Here is a 10,901-nt window from a genome sequence, read left to right on the forward strand (position 1 = left end):
AAAAAATAATAAAATATTTCTTAAAAAAAGAAATTCATGTGAATTCAGACTATACGGTCAATTTACAAAATTTATCTTTTAAAATTACAAGCCTTAAAAAAAGCTATATCCAGCCTTGAGAAATAAATTCAGAAAAGGTGAGATATTTTTCCCAAGAGCACACATCTGTGCAATGGACAAGGTCAGTTTTTTAAGCAGGCAGTGCAGAGTTCCAAACCCAGAGGCCTTTGAAAACCGTGTGCAGGATGGAGAAAGGTAACTGACATCTCAGCCTAGTCCAGGAAGTCCTGCCCCTGAGGAAGCCCCGCCCCCATCAGCACCAGGATGCCTATTTTCTTGAGATTGTTTCCTGATCAGGGCTCCACTTTGCATCTCCAAACTTGAGCAGTCCAAGTGAGGGTTGTTCACCACAGTAGGAAAGTGGGAAAGGCTGCGAAATGAGGAATCCCCGACTGGCCCTTGGTGTTATCTGCCCTCACGTGCTTTCAGCCTAGTGCTTCACTTTGCATAGAGTGTGTGCTTATTTCATCTCTGTGCTGGATAGTTTTAGTGTCACCTTGACACACCTGGGTTGAGGAAGCCTCAGGTGGGGTATTTCCTATATTGGACTGGCCTGTGGCCATGTCTTTGGGGCACCTTCTTGATTTTTGAGTAATGTGGGAGGGCCCAGCCCACTGTGGGTTGTGCTGTCCCTGGGCAGGTGGGCCTGTGATGGGTAAGAAAGCAGGCTAAGCAGGGGCCAGGAGACCCAGCCAGTAAGCAGCGGTCCTCCATGGCCTGTGCTCCAGCTCCTGCTTCCAGGTTCCTGCCCTGAGTTCCTACCTTGGGCTCCCTGATGAACTGTGACCCGGAAGATGTAAGATAAATAAACCCTTTCCTCCCCAAGTTGGTATTGGTCAGAGTATTTTGTCATAGCAATGAAGAAACAAACTAGGATAGTCTCCAAAGACAAGTATCTGGACCTAGCCAGCAGAAAAGAATTGTATCATGGGATGTAAGCACAGAACCCCAGGCATTCTAAAATGCAGGAGAAAAGGATAAAAATCCCAATTCTGAAAACTGCTGAATACTCAAAAGGTGACAGATCTGGTAACTCATGTGATTTGGATGCCTACAAAATATGCACGTGACAGCCCACTTTCCTCAGTTCCCCTTACAAGATGCTCTCTAATTTCTGCTTTTAGTCATCACACCTCACTGATCTCCCAATACCCAGGGCCTGTCTCTCCTCCTGCTTGCCCCCTCTAGGTGTCCTGTGCCTTCACAGTCTTCCTCTTCCCTCCACTGCTGTGCTTTCTACATCTGCTCTTTCACTGAGCACAAATGTACCTTACTATTAATAACAGCCACTTCTCCAACCCTCAACATTTATTAGAAATTTATTTTGCCTATTTTAAGATGACTTTATTTTCACACCTGCAAACAGAAGATCAAATATTCTTTTTTTCAAATGCAGAAGCTAGATTTTTTTTAATATTTCATTTATAATTTTTATATTTGTGTGTATAAGTGTATTGCCTGCATGTATTTGAGTGCACCTGTGTCATGCAATGCCCGCAGAGGTCGGAAGAGAGCATCAGATTCCCCAAACTGGAGTTACGGACATTTGTTAGCCTCCATGTGGGTGCTAGGAATTGAACCCAGGACCTCTGCAAGAGCAGTCAGTACTTTTAACCACTAAGCCATCTCTCCACCCATCTCTATCCAGAAACTAGATGTTTAAAAAGCAGTTCACAAGACTTCACTTTCAGGAATCATTTCTATAGTTCGTAAAAAGCAGTTCACTCCCTCAAGGCCATCCAACAAAATATTTAGAGTTGTGAGATGTACATCCATGTCTTTCAATTTTTAAAACAGCTTTTGAGATTTAATTCATATATCACACACATTATCAACTCAAAATATACAGCCAATGGCTCCTAATATATTTGCATGGTTGTGCATCAATCACAATTAATTTTATAACATTCCTACCTTCTCTAAAGAGGCTCAGCATAGTTTAGACATCACCTATTATTCCCCATTCTTTCCCTCCATAACCTGCCATTCTAGATAGTTCATATAATACTGCAACATATGGTCTTTGTGTCTATTTTCAGTTAGAAGCTTTCAAGGCATACATGCTGCAGTACACTTTTATGGCTGCATATCCCATTCACTCATTTTGTTTATCTGTTCGTCAATGGATGATAATCCACATTGCCCCTATTTTGTGGCTTCTAATGAATAATGCTGCAATATCAATTGCAAATTTAGGTCTAGATCATGCTTTTAATTCTTTTGGATCCACACATGGGCCTGGAACTTCTGGCTTACATGGTAATTCTCTGTTCAAACTTTAAAAAGCTTCCATTTTCCAAAGAGGCAGCACCATTTTACGCGTCCACCAGCAGCGCAGGAGGCCGTCACTGCACACTGCCAGCATATTACTGCTTTTCTTTTCTTTCACTTGTTTCAATTCCTTAACTTTAGAATATTTTTCTTATTCCAAAGAAAGGCAATTTTTAACACATTTTTCGAGAAATAATGTGAAGCAGGTTACATAAAATATATACACAATGAAGTTTAAGGGGTGGGGAATAGGACTAAGAGATCAAAGACCAAAGGAGCTGTTAACATGGGTCAGCTTTGGTGGGATATTGAAGGCTTCCATTAGCTGTGTTCTTTTTCTTTGTTTGTTTTGGAAAATCCTAACAACTTTATTGTTCTTGCTAACAGAGCAAAGGGTGGGGGTTCATTTACAGAAGAGTTTGCAACCCCCCCCCCATTTACAGATGTGCTGGAAAGTCCACGCTCAAATATACCATTTTATCAGAGTACGTGGAATCTTACTTTAGTTTCTTGGAATTGTTTCTTAAAATATTTGTTAAAGTGTTTACATTCAATATCAATCTCGTTGCTTTTAAAGCATACTGCATTAGTACGAATGTGCATAGAAATGTATGCATATGTTTGTACATGTATACATGTGTGTCTCACACCCATGTGCACATATACATGAGTTTGTCTTTGAACTACAGAAAGTATGGGTTCGTATGTTAAATTACTTGAGGACGAATCTGAGTATCACCACCTGAGTGACCTAAAACTTGTAGCTTTACTGCAATGCACTAAGCTCATTTTCCCTATTTAAACTAGGGACAATAAAAGTGACAAACATAACTTGCTTGATATTGTAAAAGCCAAATAGTTTAAAGAAATTAGATCAGTGTTTCCTTGTTCATTGACTTATCATCTCAAGCGCTGGAAAATATTTTAATTGAATGACTTTTTAAATTTTTTATTTTGTTTTTATTTTATGTGGATGAGAGTTATGCCTGCATGTATCCAAGTGCATCCAGGTCATGCAAGGGCCATGGAGGTCAGAAGAGGGCGTCGGATCCCCTGGAACTGTAGTTAACATGGTTGTTAGTTGCCATGCGGGTGCTGGGATTTGAACCTGGGTATTCTGCAAGAGCAGTCAGTGCTCTTAACCACTGAGCCATCTCTCCAGCCCCTAACTGAATTATTTTTAAGTTCTATATTTGTACATGTTTGTTTCTATGTCCAGCCAATATTTCTTATTTAGGCATTAATATATTCCTTGTAAAGAATCCTATCTCCCCATACCCAATTTCTCATGCTACGTTTCTTAAACAAAAAGAAAATAATAATAAATATGCATTTATTGCAACCTAGCCTCATCAGTTTTCAGAGCAAAATAAATACCTCATTTAGACACAGCTTCAAGAAGGTCCCAACTTAACCAAAAACAGTAGAAGAAGCCTTCAGTGGTGTGCAGCTGTGAAGAGCAGCAGACATCTCCTTATCGCCTTGGCGTGGCCCTACACAGCCCAGTCATCAAACCTTGGGGAGCAGTGGAAGAAGCAGCACAAATTGGCAGATAATGTACCTCATTTCCATGTCGGAGCAGGTGCATTTTCCTGCAGATAAGTAGTGTGATGACACTGATCCGCTCTGACAGGCAAACTGATCTAAAATTACTCAGCACACAGCGCCACTGGCCGGGCAAGCTTCTCCCAAGAGCTTTTCCACAACTCTTCAATCCCCCGGGTGCTAATTAAAATTTACTGGATAATATTTGCAAAGCTCAACGGCCCTAGTTACAGCAATTACCAGTTACTAAATGTTAGTGCTGGAGATGTCACCTGCTGATTAGCTTTTTTATCCAAAGGATTTCCCCTCTTCCCCCTCCCCTGATTCTTTCTCTTCAAGAAACTAAGTGAACTAATATCTCAATTGATTAGAGGGAGAGAAAAATCACCATTTGTTTATCATTGGACAACTAGCCACAGAGAAATCTGAGCTTTTTAAACACAGAACCTGGTTGATCTAGTTGTTTTAAAGGGCTAAATCAGAGACCTATCTCTGAGTCAAAAGCAAGCAGAAAGGACGGATACTCCTTCTGACCAGCTGTCCCAATCACTGCATCAACTTACACATGCAGAAACAGTATCTGGCCATCATCTACCAATAATGTTATTGCAAATGATTGCTCTTGGGATAAGAGATGGTATGCAAAAGAGAGCCAATCAACTTAAGGAACTGGTCCTCAAACCAGATATAACTGAAAGGTTCAACAACCTTTTGTCATGCCTGGCACTGGCCTTTGTTGACCACAAGGAGTCACTTGTGATGATACAGATCTATTTGTTGTATTTAAGTGACTATGTAATGTGCTTGATGGCTTTATTAAACAGATTAACAGCAGTTAAAACTTAAATGCCCCAGATTATTTTTAAATAAATGACCATAAAATAAATGAAAAAAACCTTTAATTTATAATTCAGGAAAGACCTAAAAGACAGCCATGTAACCATCCATGTCCATGGGTTCAATTAACTGAAAATTGAAAATAATAGAAAATAACTGTATATGAAATGATTGCATACAGGCTAGTTTTTCTTTCTGTTGGTCCCTAAATAATACAGTGTAAGAACTAGTTATATAACATTTATAATGTATTAGATACATTATATGAGATGTGAGGATCCATAGATTCTGGTATTTGTGGATTCCAATCCCCCATAAACCAAGAGAAAACTGTATCACTGAACATCACTATCTTTGCCCTAGGCCAACGGTAATGATTTTTGCCAGTTAACAAGCTTTCAGTTGTTTGTTTCAATAGGAATATTTTTCCAGTTGTTCCAGAACTCTTGCAAGAAAAAGATCATAAATACTTGCAGAATCTCTACTATGCTCCAGACATTAGTGTTTTGGTTCTTTAACCAAAAAGACATATCTTTCTTTGCCTCGGCCCAACTCTCATACTGACATTGCCTTTTTCTGAATTGATCTCTTTGCAGAGACAAAGGGAGAATGGTTGCTTGAGCGTCAGAGTATGGGGAGGCACCATGAAACAGCCAAAAAAGGCTAAGCCTAATGTCAGAAACTCACAGGCACTGGAAAATTCTTCCTCCCCGAGTCTCTATGACCTCCACCATTTATTTAACTTTCTGAGCCTGAGTGGACTTCCTGCATTCAAGGGCAAATAGCTCATGTGAAGGTTTCTAGGACGATGTGAGCTGCCACGGAAGCCGAAAGAATGGAAGCCTCCTGCACACAGGAGATCAGCAGGAATGAAACATGTCAGACTCCCACTAGGGTACTCATCAGTTTATGAGGAGTCACCGTGCTGGATGGCTTCAGCTGTCACCTTGACACACCTGGGAAGACAGAATCTCAGCTGGGGAATTTCCTCTACCCATTTGGCCTGTGGCCATGTCTGTGGGGACATTTTTTTGGTTGTGTGATGTGGGAGGGCCCAGCCCACTGCGGGTGATGTCACCCCTGGGCAGGTGGCCCTGGGTTTGTAAGAAAGCAGGCTGAGCACAGGCCAGAGGAGAAGCCAGTAAGCAGCATTGCCCCACGGTCTGTACTTCACCCCCTGCCTTGACTTCCCTCCATGATGGACTGTGAGCTGTAAGTCAAATAAACCCCTTTTCTCCCCAAGTTGAATTTGGTCAACATTTTATCATAGCAATAGAGAAGCAAACTAGGATAGTCATCAGTTTCTATGGTCAATGACAATCATCACATTTCGGTGTGCTCTGCTTCTTGTCTATGATATGTGTTTTCATGGCTCTCAGAACCAAGCAGTAAAAATCAACCTACAGCCTTAATATTCTAAAGCATTATGTTTCTTCCCCGTGCATCTCAATTTTTCACTCTGTACCACATATTCTATATAATATCATATAGCAATAAAATCACATCCCATCCCTTAAGCCCCCATATGTTTTCTATAATAAGTCTGGTACATCCAATAAATTCTAAAAGAGGCTTGTGCTGAATATTACCTGATAGTCCAAGAAAATATTTGAAATATTTGTATGTCTAATACAAAATAGATTAAAATAGCTTTTGTATTTCTATTATCTACTAAACAAAATAATGAAAAATTGTATATGGAAGTAAATCCATCCCCATTTTAAAGCCTTTTTCCTAAGCTAAACTTACGATAAAGCAATTTGCATGATGTATTATCAACCACAAAGAATTCACTAAGTATCTGATATTTGATGGGAAGCTTATTGCTCTGATTTACAAATCATATTAAAATATAAGGAAACTTGATAAATATGAGGGAAGAACTTAGAAACATAACAAAGAGAGAAAATAACAATCCAGGTAAAGGAAGCGGCATTTGCCTTTGAGTAAAATTTAGATTATGGGGTTGGGATGTGGCTTAGTGCTAGAATGCTTGCCTGGCATGTGTGAGGCTCTGAGTTTCATCCCTAGTACCACAAGACACAAACATACACACACACACACACACACACACACACACACACGTACGTATAGATGTGGGCATTGGACACGAGGGTTAGGTCAGACGGCCTTTTAAATTCAACCTAGTGGCCAAGGTTCTGGAAAAAAGCAAACAAACAAACAAACAAAAATTACAAAGGTTTAATAAAGAGATTTTAATGAAAGTGATACTTAGAGACATGTAGACAGTACTTAGGGAACAAACAAGGGGTGGAGTTGAGGCACTTAGAAAACAGTAATAACTAGAAACTTTCACACAGACACACAGACACACACACACACACACACACACACACACACACGAGGAAAGGAAGAGACCCCCTGAGTGCAGTAGCAGTAGCCTAGATGAAGATTCCCCAGTGCTGCCAGCAGAAGTAGAGACAGACATGGAAAAGAAGTAAACCCAGCCCTTCTCTGCTGCAAATACTTTCTTCCAGTATCCTCCGCTAGACACACTGCAAAGCAGAGATGGAGACACTGGGAAAGGAAAAGATGGCAGACCCCAAACAGCATATGCTATTGGGCTTTTAACCTCAAGGGCCATGGCAGGCCTTTGTATGATTTTTATCTAAAGAGGTAAGTGGTGAGCTGGTTGGTTAGGTCCCCCTTTCCTCCATTTTCGCTCATGTGGTCAGAAATACTTCAAGTATGTCACAAGTTCAATGAATGAAAAGGACTTGAAACAGAAGGCGATTTGGAGTCTCCGGTAATAATTAGGGATAACACTTGGAATCTGTGCGTGATTAGGGCTTGAAGAGCAATGAGCCCTGCAGTGACTGCGTGGAAGACGACATGGTTGGGTTATCCTGTGTTTTCTTTTTTGTTTTGTTTTCTTTGGTTTGGAAGAGCATGTATTGTGAGTTTTCATCAAAGGGTTTGTTAAAGCTCCGCTGTTTACTGACAAAGCTGTTCCTTTCTTTTCTTTCTGTCTGTGCTGGGTAGTGTAGATAATATTTGTTAAAAGGAAAAAGAGAACTTCAAAGTCATTTAGGTTACAGATCATTTTACTCCCTGATAAAATCTGTTTGTGCCTAATATACCTAAAATTAGAATCTGAACATTTTTTAGAGAGATTGTTGACCTTTCATATGAAAACCAGAAAGGAGTGCATTTTCTGAACATGAGAGAACCATGAAGGTCAAGGAAGCTTTATACCTCTGTGACCCTCTGCTACACATTCAGGTGATTTTCATTCTGCGATTTCCAGGCCCCTAAACTAACTAAACATGAATAAGACCTGGAGCTCTGCGTTTCAGAAAATGTCCTTCAGTGACTCTGACATGTGGCCGTGCTTAGCCACCACTATAATATGATTTGAGGCCCTGATTACTTAAACATTCCAGGTAGTTAAAATTCTGTTAAGGTTAGCCTAATGGGTTTTCAGACTCTCCCACCTACAGCATTCTGCTTTTTATACTCAGTTTCAAAGTTAACACATAGAGAGGAGCTCAAATTTCCTGAAATCCCTAAAATTGAGTTGACCTCAATGGATTGCTTCCCTGTTGTACAATGTCAACATGTATGTCTTTGGAAGTGAGTTTATTTAAAATGTCATAGAATGTGCAACTTAAAACTGGTTATAATGGGATGGGGTATTATTAGTGGCTTCTGAAACGCCCTGAGTACCTAAAGTGGGGGCATACTTACCTGAGAGCTCAAGAAGTAAGACGATGACTCCTATTTTCAAGCCTGAAAAGTTCTTGGTCAGGTACTTTAGTTCAGAGGTAACTGCAGTTTCATCAGTGACGGTTGCAAAGTGCTGTGAATAAACTATTCTGAAATCAACCTGGACCCTGGGCTTCAACTAGATCTGTTTTCAAACTGCTTTCCTATAAAACAGTACTCACCTGTGCCTGTGTGGTTAGGAGAGGTTTTGTAAAACCTAACTTCACTCATTCTTAACCCACTTTTTGGTTTGACTCTCAGTTTTTAGTATTATGCTGTTGCCTCTTTTTTTGGATACAAATTGGTTTCTGGAACTTTCATGCTTACCTTGTGCTTCCATCTTCTCCCTGTATTTGCAGTCCCCAAAGCTGACACGAACTATGGTCATGTGTTTCCATGTAAACTATCTGAACGTCTCCCTCTACAGTTTATGTTGCTGCACCATTAGGATAGTCATTAAAAGCTGCTTGAGTGGATTGGATGGAGAAGAGCAAACACTTTTCCCTGGGTCTAAAGTCCACTGAAATAATGCAAAAAATGCTTTGATGTGTTTTACAGTATTACTGGAAAATAAAACAAGTTGGCCTAGACAAAAACAAATTTGCTGAATGCTTCAGAATACCAGACTGTGGGGTGAAACAGAAACTCCCCGCCCTCCCCTTTAAAGTATCCACATTTTCCCCATTTCTCCCTTGATAACACTTGTCTCCTGTGATCCCATTGCTCTTGAAGTCCTTCTTTCCCTTCATCTCCATAGTTCCTTGTATAACCGTCCCTTCTCCTCCCATTTAAATACCCCCATTACCCATTTCTCCCTTAGTAATGCCTGTCTCCTACTGTTCTCATTATTTCGCTTTACTTCTCTGGTTCCTCTCCAAATTCTTGTAGTTACATCAAGATATATACTGATATATAAGGATTTGGGTTTTGGTGCTAGGATCCAGAAATGAGGGAGAATATACATCATTTGATTCTCTGAATCTGTGTTAATTCACTTAGTATAACAGTTTCTAGTTCCATCCACTTACCTGCAAATTTCATTATTCCTTCTTTCTTTACCACTGAGTAGAACTCCACTGTGTAAATGTACCATATTTTCATTATCCACTCATCAGTTAAGGGACACTTAGGTTGCTTCCATTTCTTAGCTATTGTGAAAAGAGCAGCAATAAAAATGGATGTACAAGTGTCTCTGAGGTAGGATGAGTCCTTTGGGTATATGCCAAGGAGTGTTATAAGTGGATCATACAGTATGTTCACTTTCAGTTTTTTAAGAGTTCTCCACCCTGCTTTCCATAGGGGTTGCAGGAGTCTGCAGTCCCACCAGCAGTGGGTGAGCTCTCCCCTTCCCCCATATCCTCTTGAGCATTTGGTACTATTTGTTCTTGATCTGAGCAGTCTGACTGGGGTAATATGAAATCTTAAAGTGATTTTAATTTGCATTTCCCTAATTGCTAACAATGCTGAACACTTTTAAGATGTTTCTTAGCCATCTTTATTTCTTCTTTTGAGAACTCTCTGTTCAGATCCTTAGCACATCTTTTAATGGGGTCATTTGTTTTCTTGATTCTTTGCTTTTGGGGGGTCTTTATATATTCTAGATGTTAAATCTCAGATGTGTCTCTGGTGAAAATTTTCTCCTACTCTTTGGGTTTTCTCTTCATTTGGGGGGGTTGTTTCTTTTGCTGTACAGAAGCTTTTTAGTTTAATGAGGTCCTCCTTGTTGATTGTTGACTTTAATTCCTGAGCAACTGATATCTGATTTAGAAAGAAGTACTTTTCTACACGTATATCTTGTAAGTTACTACCAATGTTTCATATAGCAGTTTCAGAGTTTTGCATTTCACATTGGTGTCTTTGATCCAGTTGAATTTGACTTTTGTGCAAGGTAGTTTCATTGTTCTGTAGGTGGAGATCCAGTTTTGCCAGCACTATTTGTTAAAGATGGCTTTTCTCCAGTATGTGTTCTTGGCACCTTTGCCAAATATCCGGTGGCTCAAATTGCATGTACTCATGTCTGGGTCTTCAGTTATGTTCCCTAATTGCATCTGTTTAATAAAGTTATTAAGTTTATTATATACTTTGATATATAGTTTGGGACAATTTTTAGGCTTTACTGTTAAGATATAATTTTCGAATCTTTAAGTATTAATTGAAACATCAGATTCCAATAGTATTATATGTTTGTTAATTATATGTAATATATTCATTTTTTAAAAATGGTACCTTTATTAATTCTCTGAAAATTTCATACAGTGTGTTTTGAGCATATTCACATCTACCACCCCATTTTCTCTCAGTCTCAGCCCAACACCCTACACCCCATAAATTTAGATTCTCTTATTTTTTAAGCCCATCAATTACAATTTGTATTGCCCAAATTTTCTTGGGTGTGGAGACATCTGCTGGAATATGGTTTAAATATCAGTGGTCATTTCCATAAAGAAAACTGACTCTCCCTC

This window comes from Nannospalax galili, unplaced genomic scaffold, assembly GCF_000622305.1.
Source record: "Nannospalax galili isolate Female #2095 unplaced genomic scaffold, S.galili_v1.0 scaffold296, whole genome shotgun sequence".
NCBI classification, from domain to species: Eukaryota; Metazoa; Chordata; class Mammalia; order Rodentia; family Spalacidae; genus Nannospalax; species Nannospalax galili.